Genomic DNA, 27,827 nt, shown 5'->3' on the forward strand with positions numbered 1-27,827 from the left:
CAGGAATCTCCACCAATACTGTAAGGAGCTGTCTAACAAGAACATCAGGGACCTTCAAGGAACTCTCACTTTGGTTTTGGCCTTCCTCTTATAGGCAAGAGAACAGATCATCAGCTGGTTTAAATAGTCATAGTTCCACTGAAGTCAGCAGATGATCTGGCCCAAGGTGAATATGTCTGTAGTCCAGTATGTTTGCATTGATTAGGGCAGTATCTTTCTCAGTGGTGACATGTGTAGTCCCTTAAACCAGACCAGGCCACAGAAAGGGAATATGGGGAAATAGGCAAGAAGAAATAGAAATTACTCTAAATGAGGGATATTATTACCAAGTGGGCATAAAATAATAATGCTCATGTGATAATGCTCATGAAGGGAATGTCATCATAGATGGGCACTATTAATACAGGAGCAACAGAAATGGAAGAGGTGGAAATGGGCCATACTTGACCAAAAAGATCTACAACTAGCCGTGAGATCAAAACTGGTATTGAAGATCATGGTGGTGACCTTTTATTTTATTTATTAATTTTTTAAGGGTACAGGTAATGAAATAGAAAAGAGAAAGCACAGAGGGTCTCTGCTTCAAATAACCAAGCCTGGAATTAAACAAGATGGCAAAGTTATTGGCACTAGTTCAGGTTTGGAAATAAGGGGCAGTTATAAAAGACTAGGTATAGAGTTTTAGGTCTGGCCTTTTTTAAAGTCTCCTTTAATAATGTGGAGTGGGGAATAAATAACATATGAATCATATTTGCAGATGTTGTTGAACTACATATTTACAAACACTATTGCAGAGATATAACAAAGTAAGATTTACACCTGAAAAATGTAAATGAATTTTCTGGGGAAATTAATCTGAAGCAAAGATATTGAATGGGAGTGAGAAACCTGGAGAACTGCAATGCTGAAAAAGGTCATGGGATGATAGCAGGCAACAACGTAAATTATTTGCCCTGATGATTAGATCAACAACATCAATGCCACAGCATGGTCGTAGTGGGGGTTGTGCTAATACATTGCCAGTCCTTCATACAAGATATAAAACTATGTCCTGGCCAAGTGTGTATTTTAAAGATCCCTTCACACTTTTGTAAGAGTGGAGGTGTTAGATCTGCAGTCCTGGACCAATTCTAATTTGGAAAAGTATGTTCCATTTATAATACCTAATTATTTCCCTGCAGTTTCAAATGAATATAGTATTTTATTTCACTTCCTACCCTTCTATGGGCATATATAATATTTTGTAAAGCACACTGAGATACTTTGAAATGGAAGGAACTACAGGTAAACTCCAGTTTTATGCACTCATTTTTATTAAACTGTTTAATCCAAAACACTTTTGCAGCCTCCAGCCTCTCACTAGGCTTATTATTTCTCCAAATTTTATGAGATCCTTGTTTTACAAAAGCTTTGGGTTTTTTTGTTTTTTTTTGCAGTTCATCCATAAAATTAGGGTTTACCTGTATATAACTGAGAATTATAAGAATACTACTTAGATTCCAAATAGCACTGTGCAAACACTAAGATATAAAATAACTAATTAAATTTGGAAGGCAGCAGTAGCAAAAATTATTTCTCTGCCCTGAAAACCTTTAAAGGTTTTGAATTATTACCCTAAGAGCACAGGTGTTTGCCAGAAATGCTGCTGGAGGTAAAAGATAAATTCGATTGCTGAAATCCTGCTATGATGCTTTAACATTCTTCAAGGTTACATCTTTATTAAAACCAAAGAAAGATAATTGATTCCTCTATGGAAAATGAATCTGGTCTTTCAAGTCTTAATGCATTCCTCCTTTTAAAGTGAAATTTGAACTTTTTGATCAGTATTTGTCAGTTTGAGCCTATTCAACAGGTAGTACAAGCTGTCTGGTGGATATTTTTTTTTTGTCTTCAGAAAATTAATACAGTCAGTGGCCTCCAAGTAATTATGTTGGAACAAACTGTCAGTGAAAAGTAGCTTACTCACAAAAAAACAGATCTCATTGATCTTATTCATGGATCTCTCTTAACCTATTTAGGTCCACTATATTTTGATCCATGACCCTGGCTCATGTATTGGAATTGAAAAGTATCTGGATATTTTTTTCCCCAATTCATTGGCTATTAATAAACAAAACCAAACAAAATAAAACCACCACAATCAAAGCTAAACTTGGAGGTATTGCCTATGAGCTCCCTGTAACATGGGAAAGCCACAATTCTACATTGCGCTAATCCAAAATATATAGCCCACAGTGTTCACTCCAAGACTAGGGGCTAATATTGTAAAGCTATTTCACAAAGTCTTTTAAAAAAATCTGAGAGTTGTCTCTCAATTGGCAAAGTTGGGTTCTGCGTTCATTGTTTCCTTCTGATTCCATATCAAATGTACTCAGTTTACATATTAAAAGGTGTTTTTCTCACCACAAGTCCTGTGTAGTCAGCCTAGGCTCTGAAAGCCAGACTGCATTTTTTCATTTTCATTTATCACCAGCAGCAATAAAACTGCTGTAGGTGAAATTACATTTTCATTTTCACCTGTCAACCCCTGTCTTCAGTGGGGTTACAAAGGTATAATTGAGGCATCATGTAATATTAGCTAGGCCCTCACCTTATGACCTCTCATAGGTCTGTGTTCCCTTCTCATGGATAACCTTTATGATGGCCTGCAAAGTCTCCGTTTCCATCCATCATGGGGAACAATGCTTTGTTCCCTTCCCCCTCTGACTTCCAGATCTTTGAAGTTCTTCTTCCTCTGTATGAGCCATAGCAGATGCAAGATGCAACTGTTTAAACAGCCATTTTGCATTGTGCTTAGAGCACTTAAAGGAAGAGGAAAAGGGAAGCTTGGATCAGTCAACAACTTTACAGAGTAGGTAATCACATGCCGGCTATATTCCCAGATATTCTAGGTATGGACTGTACCTTTAAGGAGAACCCATGTTCTTGCCATTTTAGCCCTGACAAATCTACTATAAACAGTTACCTTGTAATTATTTCTCCAAGTTGAATGATGAGATTTCTGGTACTTAAATCCTTATTAAGGAAATATTGTCAAATTATTCCTGCTGTTCTGGTTGGCAGTGCTCTTAAAATGATGTCACAAATGCTTCTATCTTTCTCCGAACTTCAGTACAGGGTGAAATGATTTTTCTTTTACAGACTGTGTTTCAGAGCAGTATGTTATTTGGTGTTATGGGGTTATTTTATTTTTCAAGGAGCTGTATGCCCTCTATTTATTTACTTGTTGTTTGTATATTATAGACACTTTATAGCGGTCATAAAATGAGATTTAAATTCAACCTATAAAGGTAGTAGATTCACAAAAGAGTGCACTTACCTGTGTGCTTTTGTTGGTTGTTCCAAAAAACTCAGACACTAACCACAAAAAAAAGTTTGTGAAACCTTAAATCATGTTAAAATTTACCATTGTTTTATACCCAGGACACCCCAATGCATGGAAATGTACAGATATTGTGCCACTTCTGTTATAGAATTTGGTATTTCCAAATATTGTGCAGTGACTAGGCATCAAGGTGATAGGGCCCTAATACAGACCAGAGATATATATGTTTTAACTTTCTTTCTCAACTACTGTCATGTAAGGAAAGAAAAATTGATTTTTCCAGGTCAGAGCCTTCAAGCTTCCTAGAAAGTCTGCCAAAAATGACTACTTTTCATGGCCCAGTAGTAGAGGAAAGGGAGAGTATTGCGTAACAGTGAACCTAATGAGCAGTGTGAACCTAATGAGCAGTGTGATCCACTCTCCCAGCCAGAAGAAAGTTGTGGCAGTGACCTGCTTCAAAAGGAGTGGAATGTAAATAAAAGCCTGTGGTAAAGGTTCATAGTTATGGTTGTTTAGTCCAATGGTTCTTGACTTGTGAAGAGAGCCCCCTGTAGGAGAAGAGAATGGGCATAGGAGTCAACTGTTCATATATAGCCTTGGAAGGATTTGACTTTTATCAGTAAATGTCAGTAAATGTGGATTTAACTGTAAACACAAACCAACAAAAAATATTTCCATTGATAATAATAGAAATTTACAGACAGGCAAAGCAAGAAAAATGCTGCTTTAGAGTTTATTAGAGTTTGATTTAAGAAATTTATTCTGTATATTTTGACATGTGATGTTGACAATTAGTGTTTTAATGGTTATAAAACATTAACTTTTTGAATCTTAATGTCAACTTTCATTAAATAATTACTACTTCCCATAATTTCCCCAAACTGAAAATTTAAATAGATGAAAATAGAAAAAATGCTTTAAAATAGACACTGATATTATTAATTGAATTTTTTAAAACAAAACAACAAACTCTGCCAAACCTACTCATATGCATGTGATATGTCATAGAGAAAAATATTTGTTAATTTTTTTTCAGAATTTTCAGCAGTGTTTGTGTTTCCTCTGATGGTTTCAAGAGGATGCACAATAATTCACATCTTGTCCTAAACTTGTGTCATTCTGGTTTCACATCAGAGGCAGTTGCATTTAGGTGGTAGGCAAAATAATTCAATTCTATCCTTTAATTAATTCACTGTGGCATTATGATGAGGTGTAATTAGTTAGGGTCAGATTGTAGGGACTCACCCTTGTCTGGATGTGCAAGGTTTGGGGGCGGCTGTATGCAAGGAGCCCTTTTCCACTTTCACAGTGTCAGCCCCTGCACTCTCCTAAACACAAGGACTTATCCCTTCTATTGCCTTGGGGGGGAGGGAGGGTGGGATGAGGGGCTGAAAAGATACATGTACATTTCCTAACATACCCTTCCCCCAGACCCAGAATATGGGTGCATGCTACACCATCCTAAAGGATGCCTCCTGTCTCTCCAGCAGTGACAGTGTAGCTTTGCACTGCCCCATTATATATGCAAGTTACTTTAGGGTTTAGGATCATTGGATAAAAGATGTTATAGATGTGCAAAGTATCAGAAGATGCTAATATATGTCCAATGATTCGATATATACTATTTATGGGGTGAGAATTAATTAACATTTCTATAACTCCATTTTTGCTGCATGTTACATTGAGGTATACATTAGCAAATTGTTGTCTCTCCTCTTGGCCTGGGTTAAATTTCCAGCATCTGTAAAAATAATAATTCACTTCATGCTGCAGCTTCTGATATTACATTTTGTTCTTTAGCAAAGAAACCAAAAAGTGTTACAGTCAGTTTCCTGGCTTCTTCCCCATTAGTGATAGAGCCTTTTCCATTAATCCTGTATGCTTTCTCCCCCATCCCTATCTAAATTTAGAAATTTTCTCATCCATTATTTACAGGAATCCAGCAGATTGGTGCCCTCTTGTTCAAGAAGGCCAAGTGTGTGTGCTCCTGAGGTTGAATTTCACATATATCAATATGATTTTGCTGTTTATTTTACTTTATAATAAAGAATGTACAGATGATGCTCAGTCAGTTTTGCTTGACAGGGTCTGCACAGTCTGAATCCAAACAACTGATTGTTGCTCCAGGGACGTCTCATGACTTAATCTCATGGACTTTAGTATGTAAAGTTGATTGGTATTACATTTTAAAGTTTTCAGTATACCACATATGGTATTCGTCTCCTGAAACATTGCCAATTTCTGACCTTTTTCGTTATTCTCCTCCATTTTCTCCAATGACTCAGGAGAGGGTTCAGAGGTTGCTAGCTGTCCCAAGTAGTAAAAGTTTTTGGCTTGATAAATTCCTAAAATATTTAAAATATATATAATAAGAGTTTAGGATTATCACACTGTGTGCCACCCTGCAGCCTAGAAAGTCAGTGGGAAGTGATTTTAACATGGGAGCATGGCTGAGGGCCCTTTTTAATCAAAATATCACCAGGTTCAATCTGTAATCATCCAGTTTTTAAATTCTCAGCCATTTTGAATTTAGAAAATAACACCTATGTCATGTAAAGCTACAGTAAGGCATGTATCTATGCCATGCCAAATTCTTAGATCACTGTAATTTCAGAGATTACTTAACCAGTCACCACGTTTATGCTACAGCTAATTTGCATGCAACAATTTCATTGGGTGTATGAGGAGACTGCACAGATGGTGGATTACTTGGACCAACTCTCACACCCGTGTGCAGCACCAGCGTTCAGCTACTACTACGTGCAATTCCTTTTTCATGGTTTTTATTATTTTAGAGACCCTAAACCTTTCCATCTAGGCCTCCAGGCTTCCAAATTAAAAAAAAAAGTTTTCTAGCTTATGTTTTCAGAAACAATTCAGAGATGCTTCCTGCCAGATCTCATGACAGTCCCCACACCTTTCCCATTGTTTGTTTATTTATTTGTACTACAGTAGTACCTATGAGCCCTACTCACAGACTAGTGCCCCATTCTGCTAGGCACTGTAAAAAAGATGGTCAATTTTGAAATATTTAGGTCATCTATTTAGGTGCCTAAATTCAGACCGAGCTGCTTAACGTTTTGTAGCTGAGTTTAAAGTGTTTGGCCTTAATCTCTATTGTCCATTATTTCTAAATTTTAAAATTGTCAGTGGGAAAATTTAGGATTGAATATTTGTATTATAACAGCAGTGGGGGACCCTAGTCATGATTTAGGCCCCACTGTATTAAGTACTATACCAACACAGCTGAAGTCATATCCCATATCCTGAAGAGCTGACTATCTATAAATATTTGGAGAAGAAAAACTAGTTCATAGGAATCTTTGGGTGATCATGGTTACCAGCATAAATCTTTATAGGTAGGTGCCTTCAGTAAGTTCTGACCTTCAAACATTGCATCATTGTAACCCACTGGTCAGTGGGTATTAGGTGTTCCCTTCTGTGCATAATCCACAGAAGATAAGAGTCTGTTGCAACTTCCAGCTGTAGGGTTTAGTCCTTTATCTCAGTCTGTAAAGGCTTGTGTTTTTATCTTTGTAGGTCCTCAGTTCACTACCTCATCACAACTAAGATGGCAGTCATCACCTCATTATTTAGTTGTACTATTATAACTAAAGGAAGAGTCCTGTGATCAGGAAAGGGGATGATTTTAACATTTTGTTTTAATGGGATCTGCAGGTGCTCAGCACCTACGAAATCAGGCCACCTTTGTGCCTGATTGTGAATTTTGCTGCTTCCTCTAGACGCCCACCTTTGAAAATGTTAACGTTCTGATACAAACAAATTGGCCTGCAACTTTGTAGGTTTAGGCCCCAAGTGAGTACTCCCATTGAATTCATGTACATAAGTCTTTGCAGAATCAGGGCCTTAGAATTTATTCTTAAAAGCTTTGAAATATATATACAGATGAGAAGCTTACCTTTAATATATTTGAGGTTGGATTACACATAAGCCTTGATTTAAAGAGAATTTACAAAGAGCTTTGAAAAAAAAATATTTTCCATGAGTTACTGTTTTCCACTTTATCTCAAAACAAAATGGATTTTCAATAGCTTGGAGCCTAAAAACTGTAATCAGAATGCAATTTTGCAATCCTTTTCTACATTGTCAAGCATAATTGTTTTCAGGTATAATATTGAATGTTAAATGAGACTTTTCTTATCTGGTAAAGCAGTAAAACAATTTAAATATTTGAACACAGTTTTTGGAATCACATGATGGGCCTGCATCTCAAGCATATACAGACAGATTTTCTCTTTGTATAATAATCAACATTGTGTGTGTGTGTGTGTGTGTATAACCCCAAATGAATATTTGAATAATACTGTTAACTAATGGGAAGACTATCATTTTAATCCAGTTGTTCGTGTGGTGAGAATAGGTTATGGCCCACCTTCCTCCACTCCTTTGTCATAGCATTCATGGTGTCTGTCCCCAATAGCTGAGCATAGGTGCAAGGGTGCAAGGCTCCTTGTGCTTTTTTGTGATCCTTTTATCTTGCACCATAAATGTTTATCAAAAATACTTTAAAGTATACATGAGCTACTAAGCAGTTATTCAGTAACTAAGGCCAGCTACTTGTGTGTTATCTAAAACCAATTTAAGGGAAACCATGCATGTATACTATAGATGCACTGATGGGTGAGGGAGAGGGCAAGGGCTCACAGGAATGCCTTCTCCCTTTCCCTGGTACGTCTGTGCTGTATCCTGAACAGGATTCCAACCTAATGCTTTTCTGATGTGCTCTTCCTGCCAGTGCACAAGGTCACATGGTCTGCAACTGGTAATGCTGTCCTGCATACCTGCAGCCTTCAGCTCTAGGTGCTAGGAATGTAAGTTTTTCCACTTTTAGACCCTGGTCCAACCATTTGCAACTCCCATTGAACCAGTGAAATGGTTTGAATCAGGAGCCAACATGGTCCAACTGATGGGTAGAAAGATTTGTATAATGGATTGGATGGCATAATGTGGCTATCTGGGAGGCTGTAAATATGGTGGTTACAGGAATCAAGACAGGAAGTTTAGCAGTCTTAGATGAAAAGAAAAGATCTGAGTTTTAAAACATGGAGAAAACAGCAGCCCTATTTGGACACTGCCAGGATGTAAGGGGTATCGTAGGAGGAGTCAAAGATGATCTCAGAATACAGGCCAGCACAATGGGAAACATGGTCATGTTGTGAAGAGTGATAGATATTGCAGGGCTAGGAAGTAGAGAGGCTTTTGGAGATGTATCAGTAATTCATTTTTTGCCATATTCAGTTTTGTCAGTGAGACTTCTAGGAAGAAGTGTCATAGAGGCAGTCTGACTAGAGGGACTGAGTTAAGGAAGCCAGGTCAGGAATGGAGAGATAGATCTGTGTGTTGTCATCAAACACTATAAAAGACCATGGAGAATGATGTGTAAAAAAAAGGAAGTAATGAAAGATATCAAACTAGCAGAGAGCGACAAAGAGTCCTGTGGCACCTTATAAACTAACAGACGTATTGGAGCATAAGCTTTCGTGGGTGAATACCCACTTTGTCAGATGCATGTCTAGCAGAGAGTTTCAGAGAGATGAGGATCAAGTTTAGTCCCTGAGATTTTTCCAGTAAGTAGTTATTAGAGACCTTAATGATAGTGGTTTTAGTGGAGCAGGGAAGTTGGAAGCTAGAGTGCAGTGGAGAGGTGAAGGATACAACTGGAAAAGGAGAACTCGGGTAAATGGTTGCAAAGAATGCTTGATGAGTTTGAGGTGACGGTAAGAGGCATAAATTGGGTCATTAATTGGACAGGCACATGGGATCAAGACTTTTGTGGGTGGGCAAGATTAGAGAGTGTTTTCACCTCGAGGGGAAAGAGCCAGTGCAAGAGGGTGAGGATGGGGAAAATCGAAGTCAGCAACTGAGATGGGGGGATATCAAGGAGCCAAGTGGAATTTAAAGGTAAGAAACAGATGGGAGACTTGAGCCAATGCTGGGGGAAAGAAGGAATGTGTATTACACACAGGTTTGGCTTCTTCCCCTTTCTAGTTCCTTGTAAGGTACCTCTACACAGCAACTGAGAGTGTGCTCCCAGCTTGAGTAGACAGATATGCACTATGCTTGGCCATATATGTTGGCAGTTAGCCCAAGCTGCCTCCTGTGCTACCACTGGATACACTGCTAGTTGTAACATGCTAGCTGGAGCAGAGCGAGCAAGTCTGTCTACCTGAGCTGGGAAGCATTCTTCCTGCTACAGAATTTATCCTTATTAGTCTAAAACTGGATTCACTTCATGTGTTGTGGCTCTGGTCCCTCCACTCCCACCTCCTTTTTTACAGTATAGCTACCTCACGCACAGGTAAACTATACTTTAACACGTCTTCCAGACAAATGTCTTCCAGGCTGGAAAGACAGGATTTTAAACAGTGAATTGAGACAACCCCTAAGAAAGTGTAAGGAAAGACATTACAGTTATGAGATATCTACCATCCCATCAGACAGCTGCCCCCATCAAACTAAAGTGTCCATGACAATTTCAAGAACTCTGCTTATGCTTCAATGTCAGTCTCCACAGTGTTAACTGACCCGGTTATGGTTCACTCCTTTTTCAAAACTTGCCCATTTTAGCAGCCTGTTGGCATAGTAGGCCTGCCAAATTCACCCAGGGTGACTCTTGGCTCATAAGAAATAGGTTTCACTCAACTCTAACAATATTAACTAAACTTGGTGCAATCCACCAGATCGGATTTTGTCCTAGTGAAGGAAACAAAACTATAGTTGGCCTGTGCATTGGCTCCTGGAACAGTGTTGCAGGTTATTCTGGTGTTTGAAGCTTGTTCCTTGTTCTATGCCAGCACATCTGATTTTTTAAAACTCCAGTTCCTAGTTGCTAACACTGCCATATGCTCTGTACTTTCTTTCATACCTAATGCACATTCGTAAGGCTATAGGGCCATATGTGTGGAAAAACCAGGCAAAGCATAGTCAGTTATCTAAACAGTCCCTGTATGCTAACTCCAGCTGTTTTGTAGTATTTGTGCATATTACCTTTAATGATCCAAATTCCAATTATCTGTGGATTAACTTTGTTCTGAGCTCATGTCTAATGTGGCTTCTTTTATAGCAACTGCCATCTTGAATTAGGGTGTCCTGTAATCATCAGGCTAATGACCAAATAGTATCCCTTTACTGTAAATTGATACCATACTGGTCTTACTATGTAATACTTGTACAATACCAACAGTGTGATTGGTGCTTACTTACAGACACTGGTGATTCTACCATGTGATAGAGAAAAGCTGCAATGAAGAGAAAGGAGATTCTTTAAGCATGCTTCTGAACTTAAGCCCTGTAGTTCTCCCTTAACTCTGTAGCTCCCAAACTAAGGGTACATCTACACTTCCCGCCGGATCGGCGGGTAGCGATCAATCTATCGCGGATCGATTTATCGCGTGTAGTGTAGACGCGATAAATTGATCCCCGATTGCTCTCCGGTCGACTGCTGAACTCCAGCTCGGCAAGAGGCGGAAGCAAAGTCGACGGGGGAGCGGCTGCCGTCGATCCCGTGCCGCGAGGACGCGAAGTAAGTGATTCTAAGTCGATCTAAGATATGTCGACTTCAGCTACACTATTCTCGTATCTGAAGTTGCGTATCTTAGATCGATCCCCCCTCTCCCCAGTGTAGACCAGGCCTAACTTAATATAAGTTGTGCTACTTACTATCACCACACAGAGTCCCCTAATTTATGGTGTAGACTAAGCAGTCATGGAACAGACTGCTTGTTATACTGCACCCGAAAGGTATGAAGGCAAAGCCCCTGCCAAAGACATTACAATCTAAACAGACCAGAAGCAAACAAGGAAGATGAGAGGGAACTAATAAAATCTGAAGTTATAAAATGAGGAAGATAAGCACACATCATGTTAGTTCCATCATTTGCTGAGTAACGTGCACATTGTTTTTAGTAGACTGTGGGAGAGGGTATGGGTTTCAAAAAGGCAGATGGAGGCTTGTCATATCAGGTCAAGGAATGTGTTCCAGATATATGGGGCAGTCACACAAAAATGAACACCCTTGCCCCGTCCCTTCTCCGAGGTCCCGCCCCACTCACTCCATCTCCCTCTCCACCCACCGTCACTCACTCGCTCAATTTCACCGGGCTGAGGAGGGTCCCTTTTCGACCGCGTGTTCTGGTTGAAAACCAGATGCCTGCCAACTGCCCTGGGCAGTGTGGAAGAAGATGTGTAAATATAAGTTGTAGCTGGACATAAAGGGAACTGGTAATACCTGACTAGGGCAGAGCATAGAGGAGGGCAAGTAGTAGAAAGAGACAAGAATAGCGATGTACTTGGGAGTGAAGTTGAATAAGATCTTGAAGGTGAGAACAAGGAGGAATACAGGCAGTAATGAGTAATTAAAGAGACTGAAAAAAGGGTTGGACATAGAGAAGTGGGCAGGCAGTGAATGATTTTAGTGGCAGCATTTTGGCTGGTAAAATAATTCACTTTGCCCATCCCTCTAATCATGTATAACTCCTTTGCTAATCGTCCTTATTACAGGGAACTTCTTCAGCTATGCAGCAGTGCCTAGCCTGTTTTCACAGTCTCTCAATCACAAACACACACACACTCTGTTTCTTTTCCACCACATACACCTTTAATATTCTGTTTCTAAACAGCACAAAACAGGCCAGCACAGGTATACAGCAGGAGGCACCTTCCACACAGCTTCTATCCTCAGCTCAGCTCACCCTCTGAGCTTACCCTTGCTTCCTGTTCCTCCCAATTATAGAGCCTCCAAGGGTATGCCTACACATACAATTAGACACTTGTGGCTAGCCCATGCCAGCTGCCCTTGTGCTCTGGCTAAGGGGCTGTTAAATTGCTATGTAGACTTTCAGATTCCAGCTGGAGCCTTGGTTCTCAGACCCTGCAAGGTGGGAGGGTCCCAGAGCTTGGGCTGCAGCTGAAGCCTGAATGTCTACATTGCAATTAAATAGCCACTTAGCCCAAGCCCATGTCAGCTGGCACAGGCCAGCCGTGGGTTTTTAATTGTAGTGTAGACATACCCCCAGTTACTGAGCCAATTGTCTCATTATCCCAGCAGTTACCACCAAGTGTCCGTACTCCCCACTAGAAACAGGCTGATTGGCTCCAATTAAGCCTCCAGTCTTCTCTGTGCTTCAGCAACTTCAATGACCAAGGTAGTACAGCTAGCATTCTGTCACACTCCTACCTATCATTCTTTTGAAGGAAAACAGACCAAGCCCAGCTATGTTAAACTGGAGATCTGCTCTTAGAAATTTCACCAGGCATACAACAATATTGCTCAGGGTGTCAGGAATCAGGGCCTGCAGCAGAGCAATTCTCCAGGTGACCTAATGAGCATAGCTGGCCTGTAGCAGGCTGCCTGATTGGCTGCAGCTCTGAAACTCAACAGCACCAGTCATTTGGAGACTTCTCAAAGTATTTGCCTAGGGCTTTGATAGTTCCTCTGCCTGTTTGTTCCCAGCCTTGCCTTGCTTTAGGGAACTTTGTCCCTTGGCTCTGGCCTCTGACTCTGGGCTGCTATGCTAGCATCTGACTCCTGCCTTAGCCATGAGGTATGACTGCCCACATCACAATCTCTGATGCAGGGGAACCCTGGACTGATTTGTTTTTAAATACTGGAGGTTTAACTCAGTATCCCTCAATACATCACCCCGGCAATGCTAATCATGATGACTTTTTTTTTTTTAGCACTTACAGCATGCTGCAGTAGTTTAAATGTTGTACAGACAGTAATTAGGACTGGAATTTTCAGCTCTATGTAGGAGAATATCAGCTCTTCAAAAAGAAAAAAAAATAAGTTTCTGCTCATTTTCCTTGTGGAGATAGATCAGTAAATATTTTATACATGTTCAAGGCTATCAGTTGCCTGGACTGAAAAGAACAAGCCCTGCTGCAGCAAAAACCTGGAGGAATCTAACAATCTCACTATTTCTTTTCTCTCTCATGTGGACACACATGTTCACTTTGTATGTAAAAAGGGCAGTTAAGTTTGGGGTGTATCTAAAGAATCATCTGGCTAACTTTCTCCAGAATCCTTAGTCTAGCTCTGTGAATAGGGACAACCAGGCCAGACCAGATCAGCCATTCCTCTAATCTGTCTCTGACACTGGCGAGTATCAGATATGTCAGAAGTTCATACCATAATGGATAATTATGTAATAACTTTCCTATCCCTAGGCAGTTAATGGTTGGCTTATACCATTAAGCATCAATGCTATCTTATGTCAGTGAGTTCTGCAGGTAAACTATGTCTGCTCAGCCCTAACCTGAAGTTTGAAGACCTGAATCTGGGATGAAGTCTGGAGTTCCATTCCACCCAGAGCTCACTATCACCCATTCTTCCTTAGACCCTTCCTTCCCACCAGCCCAGGGACACTGGCTATCCCACCCAAATTCTATGTGTTAGTGTGGGGAGGCCTGAAATGGAGAGAGAATGGATGTGATGTTTTAAGGAAGAAGGTGGGAGAAGGGATAGAGAAGAATATTTATCTGGTGGATGGTGATAAAAATATAGAATTGATAGATTTGGAAGGAGGAGAATATGAAATTAATGGACTTTTGTAGAAAGAATAGAATTTTACCCAGGGAATATCACATTTCTCAGTGATCTGGAAAAAAATGTATGAGACATATCACCAATTTGTGGGTGAATTGGCAGGCTATGAACACTACTGCACTGTGACTGTGGAGGTGCCTATCCTTTGACTGGTAGTATTTCAAAAGGTCATACTGGGGCAGGGAAAGGAGAGATTTCTGTGGATGCAAGCACTTGCATTTGTGTTGTGGTTCATTCCAACTATTGAATAAGGGAGCACTAAAGATTAACTTCTGGTGTCCGAGTTTAACATTTGTCTCAGATACCTCCAAAGCTTTCATGTTGCAAAATTAACATTTCAGCTGTGGAGTGAAAAACTAAAGGAAACAAAAAACAACAACTTAAAAATGAAAATAAATGAATGTATTAAGTTACAGCTGCTTCTAGCAGGTAGGTAAATAGACAACAAGTAATCTTTATGGTTTCATAAGAGATCACCCAGAAGCTGCAGATATCACTGCAATTTATTTCATGGCAAAAAGCATCAAAATATCAAAATAATTTACAACATCAATTTCAGAAAAATAGTTCCTAACAAGATGTAATCCTGCATTACTGCATACACCCCAAGGCCTTTGTGGATTCTGTAGGTGGAGGAACAAGGGCCCATACTAGGGCAAGTTTGAAAAACCTGCTGGTGGAGGTAGAACTCAGAGGTCCATTTAACTCCAAGGTAGAAGTGCTTAGTGCCCCTAAGTGCACAGATAAAGTGGAGAAATCTGGGATTGTTAATAGGGAAGGAAGGAGGAAGGTGCCTGGCTCGAGAGAAGGATTTTAACAGATATTTCCTGTTGTGCAAATATCATCATCTCAAGGAAATTATCACCCTGTCACCTCCTCAAGCCCAGGCTCAGCTGAAATGGGGTTTGATGCAACCATTTTGCAAACATTCACTTGGGGTACATCTACTCTGTACATTTCTTATGGCATCATGTAGAGCACATACTTTGCATGCCCTCCTAGCATGGATATAAATAGCAGTGTAGACGGTGAGGCACTGCTGACACTCCCGAACCCTTAGGGTATGTATCCTACACAGGACTACACATCCAAGCAGAGCCTCCCCACCACGGCATCCTCCTGCAGTTTTTAACCACAAATTTCATTGTGTAGCAGACACCTTTTTGACTGATAGACAAGGGGGTGAGATAGTATTTTTTTTTTATTGGACCAGCTTCTGTTGGTGAGAGAGAAAAGCTTTTGAGCTTAGACAGAGCTCTTCTTTAGGTCTGCAGATAGTGTTTCTTTTCTTTTTTCTTTTTTTTTTAACAGCAAGGCATTTTCCAATTATTTTTTTTTAAAAATTCCTGACCAGAGCTAGTCATCAGTTCTTGCAGAAGAAACAAAAGACATAACCAAGATCTTTTGTAGTTTTCAGCTTGCCTAGTATTCCTTGAATTTGGATTGTTTTTAGCTTTGCACTGTATATAATGATTTTGTGTTAGAAATTAATTATGATCTAAGCGGTGTGTAGTTATGAAATAGCTGTAACACATGCTACCAGTACCTCTTTGTCCCCACTCAAGTGTAGTTGTAGAAGCTGGTGTTTATGAAACACGTTATATACATTTGCCCTCTGATATGTTAATTGTATTTTTTACTGAAGAGTGGTACATTTCAAAGACTAAAAATATATTTCACTAGATAATTAGAAAGGCCTCAACTGCACTATTTGATCACCAGCTCCCTAGTATATTCTGATCATGTGTATGGAAAATGTTTCCCTAGCAACCATAACCACATAATGGTCTTAAGATGAACTGCTATACTACTCATGTTCCTTATTTTTACTAGTTTGGAACATACATTAATGGACACATTCATTACTCCAAATAAATAGGAAAGCTTTGCTTTGCAAGCTAAACTTCTTGCATTGTTTCAGCCAGATTTTTCATATCCCCTGCTATAGTCCTGTCTGTACATATTAGTGAGAATGTGGCCCTCTCTTTACAAGTTGTTCACATTAATTGCAAACTAGTCAGCATGTCAGTTAAATACGAAAATCAAAACTAGAAAAGAATAAAGAACAAGGAGGTAATTTCTGCTCTCATTTACCCAGATTTTACTCCACAGTAACTCAACTGAAATCACTGTCATTTATACAGATTCACAGCAGTGTAAATGAAATCAGAATCTCACTAACTTTTTCTTACTTAGTGTCAGATTATTTACTGATGTTATTCCCAGTGAGGGTCACTTCCCTGACAGTTCCCCTGAATGTTTACTTCATGGCAGAAATTACAAATTTTGTCTGTTGGAACACTGTAAAGTATTGCTGGTTAAAATTGCTGAATTTTTTTAAATAATGGATTTTTTAAAATAATGTATTGGTATCGGGTATGCTTTCCAGGTATCACCACTTCCCCTTATAACTGGAATCTTCTCTTCTAAACTGTTTTGGGCAGTACCTAATTCTAACAGTCATACAAATAATTGTTGGGCAAAAGTGAACATGGTTTCTGTAAAGGGAAATCATGTTTTACTAATCTATTAGAGTTCTTTGAAGGGGTCAACAAACATGTGCACAAGGGGGGAACCAGTGGACATAGTGTATTTAGATTTCCAGAAAGCCTTTGACAAGGTCCCTCACCACAGGCTTTTACATAAATTAAGTTGTCATGGGATAAGAGGGAAGAGTCCTTTCATGGACTGAGAACTGGTTAAAAGATAGGGAACAAAGGGTAGGAATAAATGGTAAATTTTCAGAATGGAGAGGGGTAACTAGTGGTGTTCCGCAAGGGTCAGTCCTAGGACCAATCCTATTAAACTTATTCATAAATGATCTGGAGAAAGGAGTAAACAGTGAGGTGGCAAATTTTGCAGATGATACTAAACTGCTCAAGATAGTTAAGACCAAAGCAGACTGTGAAGAACTTCAAAAAGATTTCACAAAACTAAGTGATTGGGCAACAAAATGGCAAATGAAATTTAATGTGGATAAATATAAAGTAATGCACATTGGAAAAAATAACCCCAACTATACATGCAATATGATGGGAACTAATTTAGTTACAACTAATCAGGAAAGAGATCTTGGAGTCATCATGGATAGTTCTCTGAAGACGTCCACGCAATGTGCAGCGGCAGTCAAAAAAAGCAAACAGGATGTTAGGAATCATTCAAAAAGGGATAGAGAATAAAACGGAGAATATTTTACTGCCCTTATATAAATCCACGGTACGCCCACATCTTGAATACTGCATACAGATGTGGTCTCCTCATCTCAAAAAAGATATACTGGCATTAGAAAAGGTTCAGAGAAGGGCAACTGAAATGATTAGGGATTTGGAACGGGTCCCATATGAGGAGAGATTAAAGAGGCTAGGACTTTTCAGCTTGGAAAAGTGGAGACTAAGGGGGGATATGATAGAGGTATATAAAATCATGAGTGATGTGGAGAAAGTAAATAAGGAAAAGTTATTTACTTGTTCCAATAATATAAGAACTAGGGGCCACCAAATGAAATTAATGGGCAGCAGGTTTAAAACAAATAAAAGGAAGTTCTTCTTCACACAGCGCACAGTCAACTTGTGGAACTCCCTGCCTGAGGAGGTTGTGAAGGCTAGGACTATAACAGTGTTTAAAAGAGAACTGGATAAATTCATGGAGGTTAAGTCCATTAATGGCTATTAGCCAGGATGGGTAAGGAATGGTGTCCCTAGCCTCTGTTTGTCAGAGGGTGGAGTTGGATGGCAGGAGAGAGATCACTTGATCATTACCTGTTAGGTTCACTCCCTCTGGGGCACCTGGCTTTGGCCACTGTCAGTAGACAGGATACTGGGCTAGATGGACCTTTGGTCTGACCCAGTATGGCCGTTCTTTTATTAAGTCACAATGCAAGCAAAGATTCTGGGCTATAGCAACTCAATTTATGCCATATGAAAACATTGTAGGATGCTTGTTAAGAATGAGAATGACCTTCAATAGATAAAATAACTAGTAATCTGCATCTTCTTGCAGACATGCATCTGAAAGAATTTTCTATTTCAGGGTAACCTCATGTCAGATGACTGTCACAGATAATTTCTATTATTTCCTTTTGTTCTGCACTTTATAGGCATGACCCCTATGTATTCCACAGCAAATTAGCCGCAAATTCTGCAGCAAGCTTCCTATATTATTTGGCACTTTTTTTCTCCAAAATCTGCTGCAGCATCATGTATTTTTTAATTAAGGAGGTTGAGTCTTAAAATATGGAAGCAGATAATACAATCTGTTCACTAATCTTTGCATTATTTACTATTATATCAAACAGATTATTTTTATGCTGCACCCACACTTTTTTAGTTTTCAATATGCAATAGCTTTTAATGCAATTCATTAACAAGACTATGTTAAAAAAAAGAGTTGTGCTGAAAATGTGTTTCAGAGGAGTGTAGACAAAAAACATTATAACACTTTCATTAAAATTTTTTTTAACCTTTTCAGAAACCCAGTTATTAGGAAGTCTGGATATAAATAAGAACCCATTGCCATATAGTACTTTATCCCTCTGTGTCACATTACCTGTGTTAGACTGACCACTCAACCTTAATGTTGCCTAAGAACGTTTGCAAAAATACTGTGTACACAAAGAAGAAAATAAGAACTGATGATTTTTGGAACTAGATCCCTTGAATAAGGAGCGGGATTTTCTAATCTTGTATTTTGTCACTTGACCACAGGGCTGAGCAGAGGTCATGAAGCCTCTATGTATGTGCCTCAAGATAGTACCCAAGGTAGGATGTGGGAGATTTCTGGCTTTGGATCCCAGTTGCATTGTACAGAATTTGGCCTTATTCATATGAATATGGAAGACTGTAATAAGCTGACATTCTTCATAGCTCCAGGGCTGGAGCACCCATTGGAAAAAAAATTAGCAGATGCTTAGCACCCACTGGCAGCGAGATCCCCTCTTTTCCCCAGCACCTCCCACCCACTAGTGACCCCGCTGATCAACTCCTCCCCCTCCCAGCACCTACCGTCTGCCGCAATCAGCTGTTTTGAGGCATGCAGGAGGCTCTGGGAGGAAGGGGGAGGAGCGGGGATGGGGCAAGTTCAGGGGAGGGGACGGAATTGGGCAGGAAGAGGCAAGGCAGGGGCGAGAAGAGGCGGAGTAGGGGTGGAGACTTGGGGGAAGGGGTCAGGTGAAGGCGGGGCCTAAGGTGGAGCCGGGGGTTGAGCACTCCCCAGGCCCGGATGAAGCCGGCGCCTATGCAGCAAATACATCGTTACATCTATGTTTGTAATGGAAATAGAAATGTATTATCTCTTTAATAGCAACATCATCTCCTATTAAGTGAGTTAGGCAAAATAGCAAAGAGTTTCAGGAAGACTGAAGAATTTGCCTCCCCCCCATGACTTTCTGTCTCTCTCAAATATGCCATCCTGTATGTTTGTGTGATAAATCTCCTCCTTGTCTGTTACGTTAACCACTCATGAAAACACCTCACTGCTACTGACTGTTATTATTATTATTAGCACTGAAAACATAGCACTGAAGAGTTCAGTCAGTCAGACAGAGGTTAAACCTATAGCTAGTGTCTGAGGAAGTGGAGGTGCTTCGTGGCATCTTGGGTTAGACAATATATGACAGTTATACTCCTCACAGGCAGAATGGCAAAAGTGAGTCTTCATCATGGGTGGCAGGTATCATAGGCTGGGGGAGGCTGTGCCTCCCCAAACAGCCAGGTGTGGCCCTGCCCACGGTCCACCCCTAGACCCCCTCCTGCTTCCTGCTCTGCAGCTCCCCCTATTCCGTGGTCCCATCTTCCAGGGCTGGGGGCGTTGGGACCATGCGGCCTGCCCTCCCGGCACTCTGGGGCTGGGGTGCTAGCCTGGGGCACAGGCTGGAAGGTGCGGTGGGGGGCTCTGGGTTCCAGCAGGAGTGTGTGGAATGGGCAGGACCTCGGGCAAAAGGGGCGGGGCTGGGGGCTAGCCTCCCCCAGCCAGCAGTTCACACGCCACCCATGATATTCAGGAGAGACTTAAATATGGAGATAGTAGGGGCCTTGTAATTCTAGCTTAGGAACAGCATACCCTGGATAGGAAACAGCATGACAGCGAGCACAGAGATGTTTATGCAATATGCTGACAAATGGGCAGACAAGTTTGACACTTGATACAGAAGAGACAGGTAGGAAAACCACATGAAACAAAACAAGGCAAGTAAATCAATTTCTAATAGCATAATGCTGGAGGAAGGAAAGGAAGTCATGAAGAAGAACAAGGTTGGGGAATCGGGAAAAAATAAAGACGAGAGGAGTTTCATTAATATTCATAGATTTCAAGTCCAGAAGGGGACAATGTGATCATTTAGTCTGACCTCATGTACAACAGGAGGCCACAGAACGTCCCCAAAATAATTCCCAGAGCATATCTTTTTAAGAAACATCCAAACTTGATTTAAAAATGATCAGTGATGGAGAATCCATAAGAATGCCTTATTTCCTGTCTGAATTTGCCTAACTTCAGGTTCTACCCATTGCATCATGTTGTATCTTTCTCTATTAGATTGAAGAGCCCATTTTTAAATATTTGTTCCTCGTGTAGATATTTATAGGCACTCCATAACCTTTTTGGTTATTTGGTTAGCCAAATAGATTGAACTCTTTGAGTCAATCACTATACGTCATGTTGTCTAATCTTTTAATAATTCTTGTGGCTCTTCTTAGAATCCTCTCCAGTTTATCAACATCCTTCCTGAATTGTGGGCACCAGAACTGGATACAACATTCCAGCAGAAGTAATAGTAGCGCAAAATACAGAGTTAAAATAACTTCTCTACTCCTCTTCAAGATTCCCCTGTTTATGCATCCCAGGATCACATTTGCTTTTTTGGCCACAGCATGATCATATTCAGCTGGTTATCCACCATGACCCTCACATTTTTTTTAGAGTCACTGCTTCCCAAGATAGAGTCCCCCATCCTATAAATATGGCCTATGTTCTTTGTTCCCGATTTATTAAAACACAGTTTGGACACAGTTTACCAAGAGATCCAGATTGCTTTGAATCAGTGACCTATCCTCTTCATTATTTAGCATTCCCCCAATTGTTTTGCCATCTGAAAACTTTGAGTGGTGAATTTATGCTGAGTGAGAGAGAGAAAGAAACAACCACTACACTTAGAATTTTTTCCGGGCACTAGCTAGTTAGGTGATTTTTTACATAGGATCGTTCTGAAGAAATGTTAGATGTTACTTCGTATGTTAAATTAGTGTTATTCCTACTACATTTACAAATCAAATTTCCAAAATATATTTCTGAATTTTTAATGTTTACCTTTATTTATGGTCCATCATAACATAATGATGTGATAACAATGCTTGGCAAAATTGGGTTTTGTCATGAGAATCATTGTGGCATGATTCACACATAAACAGGGCCTTTCCCCCTCCCCAATTCAATGAGGATTTTCTGTGTGACCACTAAAATTTATACTTCTCCACAAAATAATGGAATGGATAACGAGCAATTTTATCGTGTCAGAGAGGCATAGAGGGATTCACTGATTACAGGAAACTACTTTAATCAATAACGAGAAAAAACTACAAACGAGAAATTTGCTTCATTTTGTCTTAATGAGTAAATGCTAGACATTTCAATAGTGCTTGCTGAAAGAAGTCTTGCATAATTTTTATACATTATTCAATTTTATGTTTCTAATGGTATTTCTAAAAGCAGGATCACATATGTAATTACATTGCTTTCAAATATGACAGTGCTGGATTTGTACCAGGTTTCACAGAGGATGCTGTGCAGTTAGTGCAACTAACTCTTTTAGATTTTCATATACTGTTTTTTTAAAACTCATTATAATGTATTTAGTCCTGTCACATATTTTAAGGGTGGTGTTATCAGAATACTTCACAGCGGCAGTAAATCTGGAAGCATAAAAGCAACCTTGACTTTAAAAAACAAAACAAAAAAACCCCAGCTTTTCTGGAGTGGAGCATTGTAAAAAATTCGCAAATGAGAAGTGGTGACTTGATGGGCCTTCCTTTTATCACTTTTTAGTGGAGACAGTAGTAGGGGAGGTAGTGGCTGGGAAACCCCTGATACCAAGAGGAAGAGCCTTTTTTAGATAATTATAAGAATACAAGGGAAAGACAATTCATAAATTACAGTGACAAATGTTAAAGATATTCTAATAGTTATGTATGAAGCCAAACATTTAGTTGTTTTTGTTTATTTATTTATTTATTTATTTATTTATATGAGTGCCTAGAAACCACAACCAAGATCAGGGTCCTATTGTGTTAGACACTACACAAAACATAGAAGCCACAACTTTTACACTTAAGAGTTTACTATCTAAGACAGACAAAGAAAAGCAAAATGAGATGGTCAAAGGCTAGTGAAACAGACACAGATAAGTGAATAGACTTGGCTGAGGTCACAAGGAAGAGATGGGGAAAGAACCCAGATCTCCTGACTCCTATCTTAAGGCTTTTTAGTGCCCGGTCCCCCTACATGGCACTACCTGTCTTAAGTAAAGTAACTCTATAGTCAACCATAAAACAAGAAGGTCACATATGTATTTCTTAAGAACAAGGGAAAATTATTTTGGAGCACATACTGTACTGTAGCTAGCCACCACCATATCCCTTTTAAAAAATTATAGTGTATTTGAGAATTTTGCTCTAGTGTAGTTGTATCTGAAGGTTCACAATACAAAAATTCTTAACACTTCTGTAGTTGATTCAGCCTCATATTTCAGCACTATGCTGTACTTCTTCTGGATGACACTTTGCAAATGCCTTCTTATACTCCACCAAGTAAAATATGTTTAATTTATATGGCAATTAATTTCTACTGCTCTTGAATGACTTTACCCTTTAGGTATTATCAGTACCATCATGCAGAGAACATGGTTTTCTTTCCATCCTCCACACTTTTACAAAACTTATGCACCAGCTTTTTTCTTCTAAAACTTTTGTTTTATGACTATTATGGCTGTCACACTGTCTGGAGTGGCTCTTGACAGTGAATGCCAACCTCAGGACAGACTGTCAAAAAGGAGGTCAAAACCCCCAAACTGGTTGTATATTCCATAATTAGATTTTACTAACCAAGTAGCAAGTGTGAACTCCTCAAGCACTATAACAGCCTTAACATGGAGTCATAGACATAGGTACTCTGGTCTGTCTTGCCTCCCAGGCAAGCTTGACTTTGTGAACAATGGTCACTTACACCAAAAAGCACAACAATGTTCAGGTAACCCCCAATCCCAAAGGACCAGTCACTTACCCTAGGCCAATTGTATTCAGATGTCAAACCAAAGACGCTCGTATCCAATCATGTAACAAACTAACTAAAGGTTTATTAAAAAGGAAAACTAAATGAGTATTATTTTACAAGGTAAAAGCAAGTAAATATACATACAAATGAGTATCACTCTTGAGTTTCAAAAGATAATAGACAGTTTTATCATAAGCAGCCGCTATATGACCTTTGGGACTAACGGAGGCAAAACAGCTGGGGGTATTTTGCTTATGTTTAGCAATTCTTGGCTCTTTAGAGTCCAAGCAGCACTAAACAAAACAAAACAAAAAAACCCACAACAACCAAATTTCTCCTTGAAAGGGATTTGTATTCCCTTCACCCCAGAGCCCATGCTGATGGGATGAGCTCTGCAACATCCATATCTCTTCCCTTAAAGGGGTATGCTCCTTCCCCCAGCAAGTCCGATAAAAGTCACCCCACCCCCTTAAAATGAGGTGCAGTCATTGTTTTGTCTTTTTGTTTCCTTCCCATATTCAGATTCTCTTTTAAGGGGTAGAAACTGCAGATCTAGAACTGATCCCTATTTAGCTTCCTCTCTCCAAGCTTTCCTCCCAACTCCTGATGCATTCATCTCTTTACATTTCTTTCCTGCTCCCATTTCTGCTGTCTCTCAGAATTACTTATCTATCTGATATCCTGGTCTCTTTTTTATTCCTATTTCTGATGCCCGCCCAGTACCTGCAGTGCTGTACTTATTGCAATATCATGTCAGAAATGTCAGAATTACAACAAATGTTGACATATGGTACCACATACAGATATAATGATGGTCATTGGCAGAAAAGGGTTGAAAAGGGTTTAGGTTAATTTTGGAAAGAAAAATTGAGCGTGATTTGCAGTTGGGATTGTTTTTTGACAATTGGTTCACCCAAACCTAATCACATTAGATGTCCTTTACAACTGATGTAATAAATTACAGTTGATCATTACCAAATCTAATTTCTAGTAGTAAATCTTTAAAATGACTATACAGGGAGTATATATGGCTTAATCAAGCTATAATAAAATAATGGAAAATTTGTTTTCATGGACAGTAATTTAAAGGAAGTTTTCTTATGTTACTTCTTCAGTTAAACCAGTCATTGAAGGTGTAATGTTTACCTCGGTCCTATTAAATCAAATTTTATAAATACAAACCTAGATATGCCCACACTTGTGTTTGGCCTTTGAGGGCCCAATCCTGTATATACTTAGTCATGCAAGTAGTTCCATTTACCTCAGTAGGGCTATCCACAAGACTAGAATTTGTAGCAGTGAGCTCTAAATAACAAAATGCAGTCTCCATTGCACTGTGTGTGATATATGTGTGTATGTCTGTATTTATATACAGATGGAATAAAAACTAATTTTATAGAATATATTATTTGAAGACATTGAGGCTACTCACCGGGATAAAATGATTCATGTGAACAACGATAAATAAGATTGGGTGCTTATATGTTAAGTTTATTTAACCACTTCATATTGTTACCACCATTCCTGACCAAAAAAAAAGAAAAGAAATCAAACCTAATTTTTATCTCTTAGGATGTTGATCTGTGGATACGGTGTTGTAATATGGCCTCCTCATATGATTGTGACAGTAGTTAGATTTCTGAAACTTTTCTTTGCACGTTCTCCACAAATATATTCATTTAGCAGTGGGAGATATTTATATTTACCCATGAATTTACTATTCATTTATTTTACTACTATCTGGAATCATGACTTTGAAGTATGACAACGTGTGATATGGCATGAAAAGTCTGCAACAAAATAATCATTTGTAAGCAAACAGTTTTGGACTCTTGTTCATAATGCACAACAGTTATTTAAATATAGTTTATTAAAGGGCCACATTCAGCTTACTTTACATGAGTATTCCCATTGATTTGTAAGGTAAACAATACTTGGCCCTCAATCTAAAATTCCTAAAATATTTGGGATGGAATCTTGAAAGTGCTCAGGATTGTCGCAACTGTTCTTTGTTATTTCTTTCCTATTGACTTCAGTGGTAGCAGAATTAGGCCAACAGTGAGTGTTGTTTTTTTTTGGGGTGGGGGGGAACCACCCTAAATTCAGAGCACGTTTTGTACCTACTGGAGAAACTGTTGTCTTCTCTGTACACAATGCATTTTTTTCATACTGATACCATGTCCACTGAGATAAAGCCTATATTAATATGGAACTTCTGGAGCAGTCAAAATATTAAATTTACTTTATCTGGGGTCTAAGCTTATTCAATTTATCTGATTCGAATGATGCACATTGAATTCAACAAGTATCTTTGAAAATAACAAACATTGGCCCAAACCGGCCCTTGACAATTTATAGTGACTTTCAACAAAATAATATCTTCATTTAGTTATCCCTCTTCAGGCTTTTATTCTCCATTATTCAGTAAGGGCTGTTGGCTCTTAAAGAACAGTTAAATGTGAACTCATTCTATAAATTCTTAGGACTAGTACTTTGACAGTATTGTATAGAAAACAGGTCCACAACAACAGTGGTTGGCTTTATTTCCTTGTGAAACAAAACTGAATGTGAGGAAGAAGTGGATAGAAAGCAGAACTGGTCACATAATGGGGGGTGTTTTTTCCCAATGAAATATTCCAACAAAATGATTTTTTCATTATCATTTTTTTCACATTTTTTGTGTTTAAATAAATTAAAACCAAAATGTTGTTTTATTTTTTAAACCAAACCCCTGAGAAATTTTAGACAAAAACATGTAGAATGTTTTCCATGAACTTGTCCATTTTGCCAACAGCTGTTTTTCATCCCCGTGTCCCCCCCCCCCCAAAAAAGGTCAGAAAAAATCACCCATCTCTAATAGGTAAAATATGGAAAAGAGAGTGTATTAGTGAACAGGTAAACAAAGTAGAATAACAAAGTAGAAGGAAAATACTTGCAAGAAATTTTAAAATGAGTTTATAAAAATAGAGGGATGCTGTGAGTCAGAAGTATTGCAATGGAGCACCATCTTTGCTATAGTTAAGGTTCATCAGCACTTGCTCTTTAAAGGTTGATTCTTCTAAGTACTCTAAAATCCACATGCTTACTCAAATTGTCTTGATTTTTTCTGTGACTCAGGGGTGCTAGGTAGAATTTGCTGTCCTAATTTGATGTAATTTGAGCAAGAAGTCCCCGAGATACAACCCCCTCCTCCCCCTGGAAAAAAAAGGCATTTTTTTCAAATTCAGCAGCTGCTTATAATTTTAACTTGGTACTCAAACTATGGCTCTAATTGCCCCCAATTGATTTCATTCTCTCAATATTTATCCCAGGTAGTGGATGGCACCCACTGCCTCTTTGGGGAAGCACTATTGACAATGTTATTAGTTTTGTAGAATGGTACACTCAAAAGGGGAAAAAAAGCGATTGAAATGAGCAAGTGCAGCAAAACTAGGTAAGAGATCTTACATAGGCAGCCTACTGTCATGGTAACTGCATGGCTCAAGAAGACATGTTGTGGCCAGGCACTGTAAGTTCAAACCCTATGCTTGGTGAATCTCTGAGAATGATCTGTAGGCCCACCTCAGTTAAGGGTTTTTTCTTTTTTTACTTTTGGGAAATATCCTGTTAATTTGAACACCTAATTTAGAATGATTCTGACTATTTTCTGAAAGAATATACATTTCACATACTCTATACAGACTCTATACATACTCTATACAGATAGAAAAGAATGATTTCTGGGCATGTTGCTATTTTTCCAGCTGGGAGGTTATTGTAGCAGAGTGCCAGCACTGATTCAGAAATTACACAGAATGATAAAGATGGTCATCTTTGTATTCCAATGTAGTGTGTCCCTGAACCTTCCAAACTCACTTCATCTAGGAACATGACTTCAATTCAAATTTAAGTTCTAGCATTGAATGGGTTAATCAATATTTCTATTATAGCCTACCTGCTGTTGTACTATGGTGAAGAACCATTTTGCTGCTCTCTCACAAGCCAATTCCATCTAACAAAACACACTTCAGGTACCAGGTTGAATACAGCATTCTGTTGTGATTATAATGAAGCAGCAACAACAACAAATAATGCTGCCAGAGCACAGATGCTTGGCTAGAAGAGAACTACCAAAGGCTCTTTAATATTTTGTTTTAATTATTATATAGAACATGTTTGAAATAACTGGTTATATTCTGCCATAACTAGATACTGAAACTTTTGTTTCTCTTATAATATTCTTTTCTTTTCAAGTTCTGAATTGTCCAGTTTGAATGTGGCTGTGAACTTTTTCAAATGTAAGCAGACTCTAGTCTGATAACTTTTTGGGAGAAGAGAAAAAGAGATGACTGAGCAATGCACTGTAATTTGGCTGAGAGTCTCTAGTAAAGATTTCAAATCCTGCTTTTTTGGATGGGAAGCAGTAATCAGAATTTTTTTGGTGGGGGGGCTGAATTTTAATCTTTCTGCATAGTTAAGCTACTAAAGAAATACAAGTAGGAGAAAAATCTTGAAAGCATTTTGTTAAAAGTGAAGTTTCTTTTGCAATAACACTTGACATTATGGGATTACAGACAACAGAAGAGCAGCAGGATTCATACTTTCTGCTTAGCACGTTTCCATTATAGAATGTGTGTTGCTGTTTTGATGCACTATAAACCTGAGCCTACATAACTGTACATTTTAGAATGTTGG

General features: G+C 39.0%; 1 protein-coding gene across 3 annotated transcripts in view; it reads left to right on the plus strand.

Moving 5' to 3' along the window:
* The window catches only part of CSMD3 (CUB and Sushi multiple domains 3), a 1,171,353-nt gene that overhangs the window by 280,964 nt on the left and 862,562 nt on the right, over positions 1–27,827 (plus strand). The window lies entirely within an intron of this gene.

This window comes from Emys orbicularis, chromosome 2 (assembly GCF_028017835.1).
Source record: "Emys orbicularis isolate rEmyOrb1 chromosome 2, rEmyOrb1.hap1, whole genome shotgun sequence".
NCBI classification, from domain to species: domain Eukaryota; kingdom Metazoa; phylum Chordata; order Testudines; family Emydidae; genus Emys; species Emys orbicularis.